Below are 20,773 nucleotides of genomic sequence, written 5' to 3'. Positions count from 1 at the left end.
AGTGTCAAGACAATTTTGAGAAGCTGAAGTAGCTATTAACTACAACTCCTATCCTAAAACTAGTTGATCCAAATAAAGAGTTAGTTGTGTGCATTGATGGTTGCAAAGAGGTTTTGGGAGGTGTTTTGATGCAAGATTGTCATGTAATTATGAGTCTAAAATATCAAGTTTCATGAAAAGAACTTAGATGGTACACATGATTTAGAATTGGAAATCATAATACATGCCTTAAAAATGTTGAGACATTACTTGATTGAAAGAAAGTTTCAACTGAGGACTGATAATGTTAGTCTTAAATATATTTTTTATTAAGCTAATCTAAATGTTAGACAAGCTAGATGGTTAGGATTTATTAGTGAGTATGATTTTGAGATCACACATATTATAGGGAAGGAAAAAGAAATTGTTGATGCCTTAAGAAAAAAATACATCAGATTTGTACACTTTCAACAACTAATTGGAAAATCGAATTGATTAAAATGATAAAAACAACACTAAAATTTGATGAAGAGTATCTACATATCAAAAGCCAGTTGTAGAACACTAAAGAATTGAGTGAAAATGTGACCTGTGTTTCAATAATATTGCAGATCTATTGTTATTTAAAGGTTGAATTTACATACCAAATGACCCAAAACTAAATCTTTTTGTGTTAGATGAATTACATAAGAGCCCCGAGTTGGATACCCTAGGTATCAACGGATGATAATTGTGTTATGGAAAGATTATTATTAGCCAAACATGAAGTCCAAAGCAGCATAATACATCACTATATGTTTGGAATGGCAACAAATAAAGGAAGCCACCAACATCTAGGAGGTTCACTGCAACCATTGCCCATTCCATAATGGAAATGGAAACCATATCCATGGATTTCATTATTGGCTTGCCAAGAACCAGGAAACAATGTGTTTAATTAATGGTAGTCATAGATAAGCTTAGTAAGGTTGCACACTTTATTCCTATTAAGTCTACTTTCAAAGTTATCAACATAGCAAAAATATTTACGAAAGAAATATTCACGCTTGATGGTATGCCCAAAATCATAATTTCAGACTATGATGCCAAATTTACTTCAAAAGTTTGGAAGGGGCTATTTGAAGGAATGAGAACAAAGATAAATTTTAGTACAACTTATCACCCTCAAACTGATGGGAAAATAGATAGGACTGAATATATCTTAGAGGACATGTTAAGAATGTATGTTATGGACAAACCAACCAAGTGGGAAGATTACCTTCACCTAGTTGATTTTGCTTATAGCAATGTGTACCAAACTTCTTTAAAGATGAGTCCCTTTGAAGTAATTTATGGCAGAAAATGCAAAGTACCTTTGAATTGGGACCATCCTAAATACCAGTTAGTGTTGGGGCCATATATGTTAAACCAAATGGAAGAAGTGGTTAAAAATGTTAGAAAAAATCTGAAGACAACACAATACCATCAAAAGAGCAATGCAAATTTGAAAAAACTACCAAAATAATTCAGTGTGGGACAACATGTGCAGTTGAAAGTGAAGCCCAAGAAAAGAACACTTAGACTTGGAATTTGTGCTAAGTCATCACCTAGATATTGTGGACCTTTTGAAGTTTTAGCGAGAATTGGACATGTTTCTTATCACCTTGCCCTTCCAAAAAATAAAAATGTTCACAATATTTTTCGTGTGTCTTTACTAAAGAAGTATGTACATGATCCAACTCACATCATTGATTGGAATTTTGTACATGTTGAACCATAGGGGGATTTCCTATTAAAACCACCGGGTATTTTAGCGTATAGGGTAGTCACACTTTGGAGTAAAGATATCACACAACTGAAAGTTCAATGGATGCATTTCAGAATGGAAGAAGCAACATGGTATTTAGAGGATGCTTTTGAAGAAGAATATCCATGTTTGTTTCGATAAACTAGAATGTATTCCATAAAGGAACTAAGTCAAATTGAAGTGGGGGAGAATGTGATATCCCCTAGCTTGATATTCTATGTAACTAAATGTGCATATGTGTGTTTCTTATTAAGTATGTTGCTCTAAAATACAATTGAAGATTTCAATCATAAGTAATTTATTACTGAGAATAATTAGTTGTAAATTTGTAATTATGATGCTTTAATTTTGTAATTAAAAAAAGTCTAGAAAATTAATTTTTGAGTACATTGAATGGCTAAAAGAGATGTAGCTACAAATGATTGTGGAATATTTATCACCTATAAACAAGTCGTAGTTATCTAATCTAGGTGATTATATTTAATTGAAGAATTTTGTTATTGACTAATTAATTGTTCCCTATAATACATGGAGTTGTCTTCAGGAGTGGGAAAAAAAGCTCATTAATGAGATGATAATTTACCTATTGGTGAGGTGGAGGTAGTTATTAACCACCAAAAGAGTTGTATATGGGAAATGGATAAAAGTATTTTATCTACTTGCTTTTGTATCATTCTAAAAGGAAGAAGAGATTGAAGAAAAGCAACTAAGAAAATTGCAGGCCTATTATGCTAGGGGGATACTAGCTATTTTGCACTGTTTTTGGAGGAGCTTAGTACTTAAAGATTAATTTTCCACATAAATATTTCAAGTGGGTATCTCTACATATAACTTTCATTTTTGATAAAATAAATGATTTGATTCTATTTTGTTTTTCTCAGACTTGATATAATGGAAAAGAAAAGAACAACTGGTTAGGTGTTTAACTCTAAATTTTGAAGTACATAAATAAAATGAGCTAGTTATATTTTCTTTTATAAAGCTCTGAATTTTTTATTTAAAGAGGAAGAAACATAGAAAACTAATTATGTGTTTATTTTCATATTTTAACTACGGGAAGAAAAAATATTATGTATGTTACATAATAGTTTAGGATGTCCCGGATGCGGGTGAACAGTACAGGTAGAGGTACAAAGTCGGCCGGAGGGGCATGTAGGTGGAGCACTTTGAATGACACCTAGCCTCACTTGCTGCTAGACTTCAATCTCCTGGAAAGCTCATTCATGGCCGCGTTAATGCAGCATGACAGTCTACACAGGCTCCCTCGCTCTAATCCCATGGCGCTCCTCCAATTCTGTTATGTTCCTCTTTTGCGAATGTCTCGCCTCCTCGTAGTTGTAGTGCTCTGATCTTGGGATAATCCAGGAATCCATGGCGCTCAAGCACGCAGAGTAGTTTCTCTGCTGGATCTCCTAGTTCTCCAAAGTCCCTTCAGCATTTTCTTTTATCGTTTGTCCTTGAGCTTTCTCAGATCACGCGTAAGTGGGATAATTCTCCCCCTTCGAGTCTCCCCTTGCTGCTTGTCCTACTCTTTTTTCTCTGAGTAGCATGCCTATCCCGTGCCAAAGAATGGGCTTTCGAAGGGGCAGCTCCTGTGGTCGTCCCATTCGCCAGGCTTCTTCCTCTTCCTCGGATACCTTCTCTAGCTCTTCACGAGGTGGCACTGAAAGCCATCGTGCTACCAGGCGAAGTCGTGGTAGTGGTCGGGGGAACGAAGCTGCAATGTCGAACCCACATCATTCTCATGCACATTGAGCCCACTTTCTAATCCAGTGCACTCTCGGCAATCACTCTTTCATTGCTTCTGTTACGATTCAGGTGAGTGAAGGCATGGTTCCGGCAATTCCAAATGCGACTTCGATGTACCTCTTATAATCGGAGACAGTAGGGTGATGTCCCAAGGAGTTCTGCTTCCCAGGATAAGAAAGCTCTGCCATGTTCGAATGTTCCGAGTGAAGTTGGTCTGCCAAAAGAAGAGGGCCATCCCTCATACGATGATGACTTCTCCAGCTTCGGTTGTGGGATTGTGGAAGAAGTGCCTTCCACTGCTCAAGATGCATAATCAGGTTGTCGTTATCTTTTGCAGTCTCCGTGTCTGTGCCACTGGAAATGTTCAGTTGTTTTTGTCTATGTTTACAGTTCGGGTTAAATGTATCAACTCAGTCAAGCAGTTTCAGCACTCCGGTTAGTCTACATTTTTGACAATGTCGTACATGTTTCAATATACCAGTCATAGTCCGAGTTCTAGTCTCTTCTGCTAGTTTTTTTGGGTCAATTTTCAGATTTGTAATGTGTGTAAGCCATATTCAAGGCTAGACCTCTTGAGGCTGCTACCTCGTTGTAAAAGTATTTTGTATCAATATAGGAGTATACTTTTTCAACAAAAAAAAAAAAAAACAAAAAATTAGGATGTATGAGCTCATTTGTAATTGAGTTTATAGAAGTATACAAATATAATTGCACAGGATGAAGAAATTGTATACTAGTAAGAAGCATATCTTGAATAAACTCATTAGTCTGAAAATAATAAAAAGAAAGAAAGTAATATTTTCTTTCAGAAAATACAAATATTAGCACTTAGAGAAGTTCCTTATTCACCAAAACAAAAAACCAGAGCATTTAATTCATAATTAGTATCTTAAAGTTACTTAAATAAAAACTGAATTAAAACTCATATATTGTTCATAACGATGCAATCAAGGGTTGATAATAACCCTTAAGGGAAATATATATATATATATATATATATATATATATATATATAGATATATATACTTGTAGGAAAAAGTATCTTTTCAATAAAGAGGTCTTATTCCTTTAGATAACTTGTAGTTAGGAAGAAAACTATTTATAATTTAATAAACACTCAATAGAGCCAAGGAGAATGGCATGGGAAGCACATACTTAGGAACCAGGATCAAGATGTCTAACTTGGAAAGGAAATGAAATTTGTATGATTTGGGGATGTCCAATACTCTCGAAACATCGAAGAAAAATATCTTAACTAGGAGTGGGAAACAATACCTAAAATACAACCATGTAAGACTGACAATTTAGTAATTATAAATCTAGTTGGGAATTCAATCGTACAAAGAGAAAGAGAGACCAAGATGCATTCCTATTTTAAAAGAATTTACTTGTGAACAAATCTAAGCACTTCAGCTGTTCTCCTTTATGTGTACGAAAAATAAATAAATGAGTATGATGAATAGAAAAGAAATAAATTGTTTAAAGAACAACAGTAATGTCACCTACAAATTGTAAATGTGTTCAAATTATTGTGGGTTGGAATCTACTGTAAAATAGTAAATATAGAGTTTCAACTCAAATAGATAATTATGGATATAAAACCTATAGGAATAATTACAAATAAATAAAATCCCCTTTCCTACGATAAATAAGTTGAATGCATTTAGCATCATATGATTCCACTGTTTTACTATCAAAACAACAAGCGGCAAACTATAGCATTTAACATTTAAAATTAAGTGCAAAGGAAACTGAGGAGAAATTATCCCCACATGACAATACACGATGATGGATGAAAAGATGTAACCACTATTACGAGTTAATACTACAAGTTAATACTTAGGGTTTGAAGAAAAACCCCAATATCTAACAAAATCATAGCTGAACAATTTTTAAATTTAAAACACCACTCAAAACTCTAGAAGAGCAAAGGTGTACAATTTCCATTTCTCCCTGCAAGAACAATAAAACCCTTTCAAAGAACTACACTCTGGAATGGCTTACTATTACAAAACAGGGAGACAAAATTAGAAGAATAGTAATAAATAATGGTTAATGGCCATGTTAAAGATTTAGAATACGAGTTACCTGAGGTCGTCAGTACATGGAAGGTAGCAAGCCACATGTTAAACTAAGTTTAATCAATAGTGTAAGCCCTTTCTCCAACGTGAAACATTAATAATAACTATAGAAATCCACATTAAACCACATTATGAGACTTAAAAACAACATAACTGATAAACGATTTTCACGGAAAAAAAGACTGGTATTGAATACTATTATCAAATATAAATGGCTTTACCACTGTTGCAAATTTTGCATAAATTTGAACTCAACGAATGCCCATCATTTCGAAGAACTCAGTGGTTTTACTAAGGCCAGAAATGCCATCAATGATAGCCTTTCATATCAAAATGGAATACATAGATAACAAAAGGTGGCCAAGAATCCATCCTCAGAACATTGTAAGTGTTTCAATGAACCAATATTTTTGTCTGAAAAGACTACGTAACATTTTGAAACCCTAAACTCACCATAACCATTGATTTGGAGAGGCAAGGTTATCACCATTGATGTGTTATGTCAAAAATGACTTGATATGGAGTTATTCTATGTCGACAAACATATACATAGAACATTCCAGAAGGAGTAATCTAAATGGTGCATGCCATTATAAAATATATCAAATGCCAAAGTATTACGTTACATATCAAACTCCAAAATATTATATTACAACTCATAAATAATATCACTTTCACATCACCAACTTAGGTCATAATACTTTATATGGTTTCATTGATGTGTTCAAACAAATTAATAAGTGTATGGGTTTTGAGCATAGGCAATAAGTGTATGATTATAGTTATGGTTTGAAAGGACTATGAGAGTGATGTAAGTACCCATAACTATGTATGGAAAACCCTTTGGAATGTTTAAACCATAATATTTTCATCATAATTCGAAAATATATATATGAATAATGATATATGTGGAAACCAATGGTGAGATGTAAACCATATGCTTTACAACAAGGTAAAGAAGGCTAGAGATTAACAACAAGAAATCAAAAAATGTGGTATACATGATTTCAAATAACTGTATAATTTTTACATCCTCAAACATATTAAGGAGAAATTAAATGACTAGAGAAGAAACATTAACAAACTCTCTAGTCTTATAAGACAATGTTGTAATTCTATGGAAGGGAGAAATATGAAAATTCCTTACATAGTAATGGTAAAAGTTTCTATTAATGATTTTTAAACATTCAAGAGAATTAGAAGAATCTAAATAAAATCAATAAAATGGGAAGAGTATATATACAGGTAGGTGAATTTTACAATATCCACACACACATATATAAATTGTTAAAATGGAGGTTTATAAGAGGTACATTACATATCAATATAAATGCATGCTGCTCTATTATAAGAGTGTTGTATATATACTATATTTCCATCCCAAGCCTCTGAATGCTTCTAATTATAACCTTAAGAAACTCCACCAAAGTCCTATTGACTACTTCAATTTTCCCATCTATCTATGGATGGAATGTTGTTGACCTCCTCAAAGTTGTGTCCATCTTTTCCCATAATGTAGTCCAAAATTAAGTGAGAAATCTTGTGTCCATGTCTAAAATGGTGATTGTCGGGATTCCAAAATGAACCCACACCTATCCAATTTAAGAACAAGTTTGCTTCTTCTTGACCATAGATGATCTTTTTACAAGGAAATGGGATGCATGTCTTGTTTAATCTATGTCGATATGCTGAAAAATTCCACCTATGGAGGTCCTAATTAGAGCCCTATTTGTTTGGTATGGTGATACTCACTAGAACATAGCCATGATTTCTTGTACTAATCTAACCTAAGAAAGTGATTAAAACTAATTAAGAAAATGAAAATAAATGGCCTAACACTAATCTAATATAATTATTCTAACTATTTAATAATAAATTTACCTAATTATATCCAACTATTGGTTTTTAATGGGGGATTTCTTGATCAACAGCAGTGAAGAAGATCCCACCCAAATGCAGGCCTATAAGAGATCTACAGTTGTTTCGGGTAGTATCCTTTTTTACTGATATGTGGCTGAGTCAACGACCTGATAATTGTGTGCTCTCGTGAGAGAGATTACCAAATTATATTTTGTGTTGTTTTATTAGGTTTGTTTGCTTGTAATCTTAATCTAGCTTGTAGAAATTTAGACTATCTCAAAAGTGAGAGCAAGTCTAAGCACTAATAGCTTAGATTTAAAAATATGAATATATATAAAATATTATTATTATTCTTAAAATAACTCAATAAAACATCTACATATATTTTTTTAAAGAAAATACAAATTTATTCCAATACTCAATCACGAGAAGTAATTCAATGAATAAAAGATCATGTCAATGGAAAACAAAGATGCATATAAGAAAATTATATTACATGCATTATTCCATGCATATATAAATTCGTTAAATGACTCCTAGGTCATCAAAAAATAATGTCAACTTTTGATAGAAAATGTCAATCTTAATTAGGGTAAAATAGTTTCCAACGTATTGTTGCCTCTACAACACCCTCCAAAACTTCACTACATCCAAATTTTGGAGCCTACCAAACTATTATATTGAGTGTCTCTTTGGTTGTCAAGTTTCTCTTCAAGTCATTTGACATGTTAGGTATCATCGCATTGTTCAAAACATCTCTGGTGCACTTCATGGTTATAATACCTTTATTTGTTGTAAAATGACACTTATGGTCGCAGTCACACACACTTAGTCGTTTGTACTTGGGGAGTGTTTATAAACTAACATTTTAATGTATATTTCTCATTATTTGATCATGTCTAATTTTTTTTTATGAGTTTCTATGTTTCACACTTGATTTTTCTCTTAACTCATTGTTCTTCCCTTTCCCTAACGTTATAGAATTAGACAAAAAAATTATTTCTCAAGGTTGGCTTGTTAAGGCCAATAAAATTCATGACACACTCTTAAGCCTTTGTCGAGACCTATTACCTATTAAGAGTGCACCCTGATCCCTCCAAGAGCGCATAACACACCTCGAAGCAACATTCCATCCTTCCCTTCCCGGACTGTGCCCTTAAAACAAGCCTTCCTCCCAGTAGGGTGCATGGTGCACCAACAATGATTAAGGATCTCCCTTTAGCATTCAATGGTGTACCCCTCACCCACCCCACATCTTAGTGCATCATTATTATTCAGTTGGGCACTTCTTCCTTGTTCATGATGTGCCCTGCACCCTCCACAGAGTCCTCACGTTTCACTTAAGCGTATGGTGCAAAACAAGCCTCGATGGCCTTGATTTATCCTTCATACTTGCACCCTACACCCTCCATCAAGCCCCTTCTTCTTTGTTAAGTGCACAACACATCCCCAAGCCTCAGTCCTTCTTCCTTGGTAGTGCGACTTGTGCCTACAAGTTTCCATTGTTCTTCCTGAGTGCACTATTAAACCACGAACATAATATTTACATGAAACATGTTAGAATAAGATATTTTTTTAGACTGATCTTTTCTTGCCATAAATGATATTAGCTACAAGTATTCTATAACAACATGGAGAGGATGCATGAAGAGATATGTCAAAGAAAATAATCAAGTACAAATAACATATGAAGCAACTAGATGAAGAACATTGTAATCGTGATGATTGAAGTAATCCAAAGACTCCATGTGATCAAAGAACTTTGGATGGTAAAGGAATAATCAACATGGAAGTTTCAAGCAAGATTGAAGATACAAGTGGAAGCATTATTACCTTTCAAGAAAGGCCATGTCTTCAGTCACTATGAGTCCACCCTTCATGATGTGTAAATCATGATGTAATTATGTAATTGTTGTAAAGATAAAGAAGTGGTAGTTCAAGAGTCATGTATGGACAAAAGAGCCACATTTAATTACAAAAGTAATTTAGAAGTCCAAGGGTTGTATATAAGTCCAAAGGTCATTAGAAGTTGAAAATTCATATGAGAAACTCAAGAGTCATGCAGACATGAAAGGTCATGCCTTTAGTTATAAAACAAGCCTCATTTCTCAAGCAAGGGTATTTTCACCTTGGATTCTCCCATAAGGCATTAGAGAGATAGAGATAGTACTTTTGGGGAACATGTAGTGGCTCTAATGCTCCACTATTGGAGCTAGTGATGTCCTTTGTGCTCATGTATTGTGGAACTTTTGCTTAATAATTGAATCCATTTGGCCAACACATTTTCATGCATGGATCGTGGATGTTTTGAGACTATCCTTCTAATGTTTGTGGTTTATTTTGTCTTTCACATGTACTAAAGTAATTGAACTATTTCGGTGAATTTGGTACTCAGGTTGTTGGAAGTGTGTCGTGATGATTTTAATGATCGCAACATCTATGTGTACTATTTCGCTTGATGTCCAACAATTATTCCTTGTTTATGTGTGTGCGTCTTTACTAGATTAGTAATACTACTTTTATTTTAGAGACTCACTTTTCTCCCTTGTTGTGAAAGAACCTCGATACATTTACAACCAAAAATTTCAGAAGGCACACTCTATTTCTCATTCAAAAGAACATGCTCACTACTCTCTCATGCTAATTGCTTAAGCTAAGGAAAATATTTAAGTTAATGGTAGTTGGGCCATATTTTTGAATGGGACTCCTACACCAAACGGTGTGAGATCTGATTGAGACTTCATGTAAGGGAGATCCCCTACATGTTGGTGAGTTCGAGCACCATCAAAATTTTGCTGCTAGAAGGAGGGAAACCAATATTTTATGATTGATAACTCATCACATCCCAACCATTCATCTTCTCAAATCCTATTCCTGGGGTAGAAGGGTCTTCTTAGCTGCTTCCGAAGTTATCCTACAAAGTTACATATGATCAAATCTGGGAAATTCGACCTATTACCTGTCACTTTGCAAAAGATATCGGTTTACTTCCCTTCGCTCATAATATTCCTCATCACCCGGAGTATAAAGAAACAACTCTTACTAGTGTATTGGTTACATTAGTAGAAGATTTGGATTTTCCACTCTTGAGGAATTAGCAGAGTCTTTAGAAGACATAGTCCAGCAAGATCTGCTACCACCTATTAACAAAGAGTACAAGGAATATCTTGTTCTTTATGACGAAGAACAATTGATAACTGATTTTGAGTTTAACAAAGGATTGAATAGTGAAGGAGAAGGATAATTAGATTTAGAAAAGGAGGAGGAACAAGGAGACAAAGACATGGTTGATCATGACTTGGATTGGATGGCCCAAGGGCCACTTTCTCTTCTAGATAATCTTCATATAATGCCTAAACATTCAGAGAGTGTGATATCAAAGTTTGATCCTAACAAGAAGGCTAAGTTAGGACCATCTTGATGATTTCTACATGCATCTATGAATGTTAGAGGTATGATATGATGATGTTGCTTGTAGGCTCTTTCCTTTCACTCTAGAGGATAGAGCAGCAATATGGTATCATAGTCTGCCTATTAGTTCAATCCATGGTTGGAGGGAGTTTAAGAAATTATTTTTGGAGAAATTTTGAGATTATGAAACTCCTTCCCTGTTGCTAAACGAGCTCGGAAATATTAATATGGGGGATATGAGAAAGTCAAAGATTTTAATCAAAATTTTAACCGTATATTGAACAAGTTTCCTCTAAACATGCAACCTCATGATTCCATTACTATATACTATTATACAACTACTTTGACAACAAACATTTATGTATTTGTTAAGAGAGATGCAAAGGAGACACTGGCTTCAAAAATTGTAGAGGGAATCATTGGGGAGAAAGAGTTGCATGCCATTGGAGCTATTACTGATGATGAAAAATCTAAAGACTCCAAGGATACTGGCAAGAAGTCTCAAACCTATTCAAATAATTTTAAAGAAAAATATTTTGTTGATATTGAAAGCTTGGCTAAATATTAAATCCAGTCACAAATGAAGTCTCAGAATTAAAGGGAAATTCAAGTGAGGCCTCTACTAGTAGAAAGCCCCCTAAGTCTTTATTATTCAAAAGGAATAAAAATAACCAACCAGATAAATCTTCCTAGAACTCAAATATTGTGTTGAATTTTGAAAGAATTGGCATGGAAATTTCTGCTCCTTCCATCAGGAATGACATTCAAAGAAAAATTTCCCACAATGGAGCCACAACATTACCACTTTGGCAACCCATATTGTTGATACATTACTAGAAAATGAGCAATATGAGTAGGAAAAGGAAAAAAAATGAGCCTACCACATCTGAATAAAGTACATGAATTGGACACTCAATTAATAATTTTCATTTCATTCCCAAACTGACAAGAAAAGTGTTGAAGGATGACCTCAAAGTGAAGCCCCTCTAGAAACCAACTGGTCATTATAATTTGAGGAGTAAAGGGCCTGTTTCTGAACAATAATTGACAAGGAAAGATATGAAGAAGTAATTGCTAATAAGGATCTCACAACCTTTCAATCCTACTCAAAATGCACAAAACAAGTCTCAAAATGCTACTGTTTCGAAGAACACTTCCACTAGCAGTAAAAACAAATCTATCACTTTGGAAGTTTCAAAAGGAGCCACACCTTCAAACACTACAATATTTATTGTTCCAAATTAAATCATAAATTAAAATAACGTTGAGGACATGAAAATAGCTCATGCTAACATTTTGATCTGTGATCTTGCAAAGATAGTAGGGCAACATGAGATGCTTGTCCAAGCCTTCTACAACCTTTGTAAGGTGACAAAGCTTCTACTTCTCAAACAGTGTCTAGTAGGTCTCTTGGAACTCTCAAATATGTGGTTAATGTTGTAAATTTAGATACTAACACTCTCTACCCCCCATTTTTGTTAACTTTTGAAATCTTTAATTACAATGTCCATAATTTTTTGGTTGATTCATGTGCATTTTTTAGTGTAATGCCATTATCTGTCACTAAGAAAACTAATGATAAATGGGATAAAGATGATTAACAAATCATTCAACTAGGTAGATCACTTGTCTAGGCCATTGGTGTACTCAAGAATGTTATTATATATTTTTCATCATACCACAGGGTACACCAATGCATAAACATTGTGATTGTGGACATCCCTTAAGCCTGTGGCTTACTCTTGAGTAGAGATTGGTCTAGTAAATTACAAGGGTATTTTGCAATGGATAGGCCACACTTATGGCTTCCATAAAAGGGAAGAAACAACCATATATGAGTGGAAAGTGAGTCCTACATGAAATATATAGTGATAGCACTTGAGGGTCATAATGACCCTATTGGCGTTGTAGATGTAATCTTTGGAAATTGTTTCTTGGAAATTGATCATAGGTGTTATCAAGAACAACCATCACTTGTCCCATCAGATACACAGTTGGAGCTCCTTCCTTGTAATCCAAATACTGTTAATTAATCTTTTAACATAGATGTACATAGTAATAATAGTATACGAACTAGCTTAGTAACTGATAATATTTGGACTTTTTAATTTGATGGTTCAAAAACATAGGATATCTTTGGAGATGGTTACATTCTCATAGACCCACATAACAAGAAGTGCATCCTATCATTTCATTTGGAGTTTGAGTGCATAAACAATACTACTGAATACGAAGCACTTGTCCTTGAATTAAAGAAATCCATTGACTTGAAGGTAGATCCGCTCAAGGTAATTGGTGACTCAGAAGTGGTTACTCACTAGGTACGTAACACTATCCACTGTGTTTCACCAAGTTTAAAAAACTACCAGCAGGAGTATGGTGACTTATTACTTATTTTAAAGCTTTTAATATTCCTTTTGTTCCTAGAATTAGAAATGCTACCGTAGACACAATAGCTAATGTAGCTGCTAAAATGTTGCCTTTGAAAATGGTTTTTCTATAGAAATTATATATAAGCCATTTTTTCCTAATAATGTAGATAATTTTTGTGTTTTCAATGACCACCAACAAATACTGCATTTTATGTCTAATGTGGACGTGTTCAAAGATGTGGCCATCGAATAATATGAGCACGATAAGGCTTTGCAAAAAGCAGTTGATGCAATGGGAGGAAATACTATGCCTAAAGGTGTAGTGTCTCTGGAAAATTTATATGACCTAAAAAAACGGTCCAGAGGACCAATTAATAGCTAGAATTAGAAATCAAAGTTTTCATATGAACAAGTGAATCTGGGAACTCAAGATGACCCAAAATATGTAAACCTTGGTACATATTGTTCTCCAAAAGAAAGAAAAAAGTGGAATTACAATGATTTAAATACATATGACACTCATATTATCCAGCATATCATTCCCATTAAAGAAGGGGTGAAGCCATTTCAAAAAAATCTAAGGAAAGTTAATCCAATACTTAATCCCCTAATCTAAAAGGAATTCAGGAAGTTGTTGGATGATCGGATCGTGTTTAAGGCCAAACATTCTACTTTGGTTTCAAATTTGGTCTCTATCAAGAAGAAGTTTGGTGAAATAAGGTTATGCGTTGACTTTCAAAATCTCAATCGAGAATTATACAAAGAAAATTATCCAAATGTCATCCATGGAATAGATCCTCCAAACAATATATGGGTCTAAAATGTTCTCGCTATTAAATGGTTTCTTTGCATACAATCAGGTGCTAGTGGCATAACTAGACTGCCTCAAAACCTATTTCAGGCCCAAGTGGGGAACATTCTCCTTTAAGTGCATGCCATTTAGACTTATTAACGTTGGCACTACATTTCAAAGAATAATGGACATTGCTTTCCCATGGCCCGATTGGCCAAAGGGTGGTATTTTATCAAGATTAGGTAATTGTATTCTTTAAAATAAGATCAGACCATGTGCGTCATCTACAAAAAATATTTGAGTGGTGTTGCAAGTATGTGATCTCTCTCAATCCAAAGAAAAGAATATTTGGTGTGTTAGAAGGCGCTCACTTAGGACACATCATTGCCAAGAGAAGAATCAAATTTGATCAGGAAAAGGTAAAACATATAGCTTAAATCCCATTCCTATTAAACAAGAACGCTATGAAATATTTCTTGGGGAAGATTGATTTCCTACGTAAGTTCATCTCTAACTATGCTCATACAATTGAACCATTGCAAGAGATGATAAGGAAATATTCAATCTATAAAATGGATAAAAGGGTGAATGATGCTTTTTCTCGTATCAATCAGGATAATGTTGATGCACCTGCATTATTTATTCCTGATTATCACAAAAATTTCTTATTGTACACTTTCGCTTCAGATTCATCTATTGCAGACGTATTGAAGAAAAAGGATGTTGAAGTAAATTAATGACCTATTTATTTCATGAGTGTTGGCCTACATGGGTCAGAACTTCATCACCCTTCCATTGATAAACATTCTTATGTTGTATATAACGCAGTTAAGAATTTATGACCCTATCTCCTCAAAACTCACATGATCATAGATGTGCCTCATCTAGTGGTTAGAACACCCTTGTTCAATAGGAATTGCGTGAGAATAGGGAAAATTTGATGACCTATTTGGAAAGATACGATTTGGAGTTTAATCTAGTTCATATTATTAAGGGTCATTGCATATGTCAACTTTCAGCAAAAGATGGAGATGTCACAGAGCAAGACCTTTCAGGATGGGAGCAGGAAATAGAGATGTATAATGATGAACAAGTTCTTGAGACAAGCTCGAAAACGCCAGAGTATTTATATATACGAAAATGCTTAGAGCATATCATCTTTCCCGCACATTATCAAACAAAAAAAGAGGGAAATTCACCTTAAATCTCTATCTTATCAACTCATTCACACAGTGCTTTTTAGAAAGCATCATAATGGTGTCTTACTAACATGCCTAGAGGATAAAGACACAAAGAAGGTATTAAGAGATTTACATGATGCATCGGTAGGTTGACATTATTCAAGTGATACAACTGCATATAACATAATGAGGACTATTTATTATTTTCCAACTTTATTAAAGGACATTAATACTTATGTTGGTAAATTCCCAGCTTGTAAGAGATGTGCTAGTCAAGACCATAAATCATTTTCCCAATACTTTGCTATACAAACAAATACATTCAACACTTTCACATGATAAGATGAAGATCAGAAGTAGAAACATGGTATCCTCACAGTTTAGTGAAGTCTCTTGGGTATGATATAGTGGAAGCTTGCTTACACTTGAAGATCTAGTATCCACAGTAGAGTGTGAGAGCTTTGATGTATTCAAAGGAGGATAACATACTAAAAGCTTACCTTATGGATCTCCAAAAACTTATGGCCCGAGCAAGGTTACCAAATAGAAAATAAATGACCAATGCAATCACAGATATAAATCCTATTCTATATGCTCAAGCAATCAATCATGCATGTAGCCCCTACACTAAGGGTTCACGCTCACACCTATAGCCCTCATAGATTGGTGAAGGGTTTTGGGTTCTATGCAAAAATTATTCTCTCCAATCAAGAGATCTCACCTCCTATAGTAGATATACTACCTACACATATGCATCACCAAACAAAGACCATAAATAGCCTTCTACAGAAGACCATTAGCTCAAATAAACATTCACATGTATAATCAACCATAAACATAGATTAGCAGGAAGGAACATGTAATTTCATTAATCATGAATCAAATGGTAAAATTACACCTTCAACAAATTATATACTCTCCTGAATATTGTAGCATCGTCTCCTCTCCAAATACAACAGAGCTCTCACGCTATAGTGTGGATACTAGACCTAACCCCCTTTCATTTTGGTGAGATTATATAGGCTCATTCTATCCTTTTGGAGAATGTATCTAGACACTTAGGGGATTGAGAAGTTAGGAAACTTCTATATTAATGGAGCCCTAGCCAACTCATACACAAGTGGGTCAAGTTGATATCCTTGGGAATGGAAAATTTCTAGAAACCATTTTCACAACTATGGGCTTTTTCTCAATTATGAAATAATTATGATCTCATGGTTATAATATTTTGGGAAATAATAATGAGAAATTTCTCAGTTATGTGATTTCACCCTTTTAACATGGGATGAATCTCACATATGTAAAATAAAAGGTGAAAATGGGATGCATTATAGTCAACTATTAAGGTAAGTCGAACTTGGTTTTCTCTCACTATAATGGAGTGGAAAATAGGGATACAACACACTCCTTCCCTCTTCAGGAAGTGCCATGTGCCCTCCACCAAGTCCTCACCGTTTCCTTGAGTGGACGGTGCACAAAAAATCCTCAATGGACTTCCTTCATCCTTCAAATTTGTGCTCTATGCCCTCCATAAAGCCCCTTCTTCATTGTTGAGTGCACAATGCATCCCCAAGCTTCAAACACTCAGTCTTTCCTCCTTGCCAGTGTCCCCTGCGCCCAAAAGTTTCCCTTATTCTTCTCGAGCACACTGTTAAACCATGAACATAATATTTACATGAAACATGTTAGAATAGGAGATTTTTGAGATTGATGTTTGCTTGCCATTAATGATCTTAGCTACATGTATTATAGAACAACATGGCAAGGATGCATGAAGATATCTATCGAACAAAAAATTCAAGCACAAAGAACATATGAAGCAATCAGATGAAGAACATTAGAATCTTGATGGTCAAAGTAGTCCCAAGACTCCATGTGATCAAATACCCTTTGGAGGGTAAAGGCATCAACAACACGGAAGTTTCACACAAGATTGAAGATAAAAGTGACATAATTGTCACCTTTCATGAAAGTCCATGTCATCATTCATTATGATTCGACCCATGGTGATGTCGAAATCATGATGTAATTATGTAATTATTGTAAAGACAAAGAAGTGGAAGTACAACAATCATGTATGGAAAAAATATCCACATGAAGAAGTTCAAAAGACACATGTAATTCCAAAAGTCATTTAGAAGTCCAAGAGTTGTATAGAAGTCCAAAGGTCATTAGAAGTTGAAAAGGCATATCATAAACTCAAGAGTCATGAGGATATGCAATTTCATGTCTCTAGTTATAAAAGAAGACTCATTTCTCAAGCAAGAGACTTTTCACCTTAGCTTCTCCCACAAGGCATTAGAGAGATAAAGATAGTGCGTTTGGGGAGCATGTAGTGGCTCTAACACCACTATTGGAGCTAGTGATGTTCTTTGTACTCATGTATCTTGAAACTTTTCCTTAATACTTGAAGCCATTCGGCCAACGCATTTTCATGCATGGATTGTGGATGTTTTGAGAATATTCTTCTAATGTTTGTGGCTTATGTTGGCTTTCACATGTACTAAAGTAATTGAACTATTTCGGTGACTTTGGTGGTCAAGTTGTTGGAAATGTGTTGTGATGATTTTAATGATCATCACATCTATGTGAATTATTTCGCTTGATGTCTAACGATTCTTCCTTATTTATGTGCATGCGTATACTAGATTATTACTATTAATTTTCTTTTAGAGACTCACTTTTCTCCCTTACAGTGAAAGAACCTTGATACATTTACAATCGAACATTTCACAAGGAACATTCTCTTGCTCATTCAAAAGAACATAAGCGCTACTCTCTCACGCTAATTACTTATGATAAGGAAAATATTTTAGTTAATGGCGCTCGGGCCATATTTCCATATGGGACTCCTACACCAAATGGTGTGAGTTTTAATTGGGACCTCATATCGGGGAGATCCCCTGTATGTTGGCAAGTTCTAGCATCGTCAACAAAACCCCTTCTCCAATGAAGAGAGTTGTATAAATAAAAAAAATAAAAATATATATTTTTCTAAATTTTTAAAAATAAGAAAATATTTTGGATTAGGAAGAATATTTTCCTGCACATTAAATGCAAGTTAATTCCCTGTTGTCTCCTTTCATTGTTTATTTTCTTTGTTGATCCATTGCTAGTCTTCTTGCATCTATTATTCTATATGATTTGAATCATGTTTTGTCCTCAAGGGATCTTCCATTTTGTTCTTATCCTTGAAATATTCTAACCACTTGTTGTATAGACCTGAAATCTACAGCAGGTGTATGTAATTATTACTTTCTAGACTAATATGATTTTGACCAATTATTCTTAGAATATAACCTTTTTTTCTTCTATATTTCGATTAAAATATCAAGACCGATTTCATGCATTCGTATGGTGTTTGAAAATATTTTTTAATTACTCTATCTTGAAATTTGTAAGATTTGTTGGTTGCTAGCTTGCCTGTTATCATTCACACCTCGAATCTATATAACAAGTGGAGAATTTTTTTTAATACTTGTTACTATTTTTTAAATCAATGTTTTAGACTTTCCTGGTGAGTCCATCATCACGTAAATTGTAGTTTACAATTAAGAAGAAAGAGCATGAGTAATTTGAGAAATCTATAGTTCTTTGAGGGATATTTTTGTTTATGTCGACTTATCATGATGATTAATTTAATTTTGGTTGATAATTATTTAATTATCAACCAAAATTAAATTAACCATCATGATAAGCCGACATGAACCTAAATTCCCCTCAAATAATTATTAATTGCTCAAATTATTCATGCTCTTACTTTTCAATTGTAATTTACAATTTCACTAATGACGGACTCACTGGGAAAGTCCGAAACAATGGTTTAAAAAACAATAACAAGTTTTTCCACAAATTTAAAAATTGCAACCAACTTCTATGGATTTAATCTTTACCAATTTTTAGTACTTCCTAGATAAGTATTATTAAACTCTTCAGGGACATCTAATGCATAATCCCATATTGTGTCATACCATTCATGGGATTCCTTGATCCATTCTTTGATAATTGAAAAAGTATTCTTTCTCTTCTCTAAAGGGATGTGCATCTGTTGTAAATACTGAGAGGGGGATGAATCAGTGTTTATTTTCAATTGTTATTTTTACCAGTTAGATTCTTCACAGTTATAATATGAAAAATGAATAATAATAGTTTTGTTAAGAACAAGGGAGGACTCCAATCCTCTTTTAAAATAATTGAGTACAATAATGATTTGAGGGCACTAACCCTTCAATTTTCCAAGCACCAACTTGGACTTTAGTGAGGTTCCAACCTCTAGGGATTCAAACCTATCCTTGTTAAGGCTCCAACCTTGTTTTTAAAGGCATCAACCCTGTTTTTAGAGGCACTAACCACTAGGACACCAATCTTTAGTCTTATTTTGATATAAAATAAGTGATGTACTTACTTGTACGTCTTAAATGAGATTATTCACCGTTCAATTCTTCACATGTTCAATTAGCTCCAAAAATTGTGTTTGACTATCCAATGTAGATCTCCACCACTAGAATTCACTGTAGCTATATCTTCACTATAGGTATGGGAGTATTAATGCTGCAGCCATAATTCAACTCTAAATCTAGGCTTGATATCCATAGTCCGAGAGCAATATTTGTCACAATATTGTTCCTCCAATGCTTCAGACAGACTGAACCATCTGAGCCACCATCCACTATAGTTGATCACACTATCTAAGCCACAGGAAGTCTTTGTCGAAAGTACCCCAACCCTCTTCAAAATTCAATGACATTACATAATTCGAAGTTATCAGAGGGTCCAAGAAAAGGATCCGAGCCTCTATTTTGACACGGTCCAAAGCTACAGTAAGGGATTTGAGCTTATGTACAATCTAAAGATACAAAAAGGGATCTGAACAATAAAATGATGATGACACAGTCCAATGAGAAGATTTGAGCCACTAAAAAGAAGATTTTTGCACCAATCTGAGCCACTGCTAAGAATCCAAGACACTATTTTCACTTTAAATGACACAGTTTGAAGCTATTGATCATAGAGAAGCCGAGAATTTATTTATGTATAGTCCGAGCTCCAAGAATATTCCATAGCTAGCCCAAAAATCACAGTGAGCTGAGGTGTGAGAGGATTCGAGATGCCCTTATCTTCTTTCTTCAAATTTCATGCTCATTTTCTCATTTTTTTCATAAGTTGTGAATAACGATTATATTTCCTATGATGATCACCAAAAAGGATGGCGGAGAATGAATTCAGGTCACTGTATTTATAGTGGTTTTTTCTAGTAATAATGAAGAGACACTCTTTAAGGAGTAGGCGAACATGAGTGTGTGAGTATAGGTCAGCTCAATAAAAATAAGGATATGTAACATTCAAAACAATTTCTCTCCAACCACTAGGAGTTTGAGGGAAATTGAGGGCTTGTTAGAAAGATGAAGAAATCTTCTTTAAGATGGTTTAGGATTCATTATGAAAGAATGCATCGAGGGTGTCCAAATTTCTTTTACTTTGTGACTATTCTTGAACTTTTTAGTGTAGAAGGTGATTGGGACAACAAGAGGTCATTGTAATGACTCCAAGTTCTTCATCAT

This window comes from Pinus tabuliformis, chromosome 9 (genome assembly GCF_031772625.1).
Source record: "Pinus tabuliformis cultivar Carrire ecotype Pingquan chromosome 9, CPIR1, whole genome shotgun sequence".
NCBI lineage: Eukaryota > Viridiplantae > Streptophyta > Pinopsida > Pinales > Pinaceae > Pinus > Pinus tabuliformis.
The sequence above is the reverse complement of the archived record's forward strand: the minus strand, read 5'-3'. Positions refer to the sequence as shown.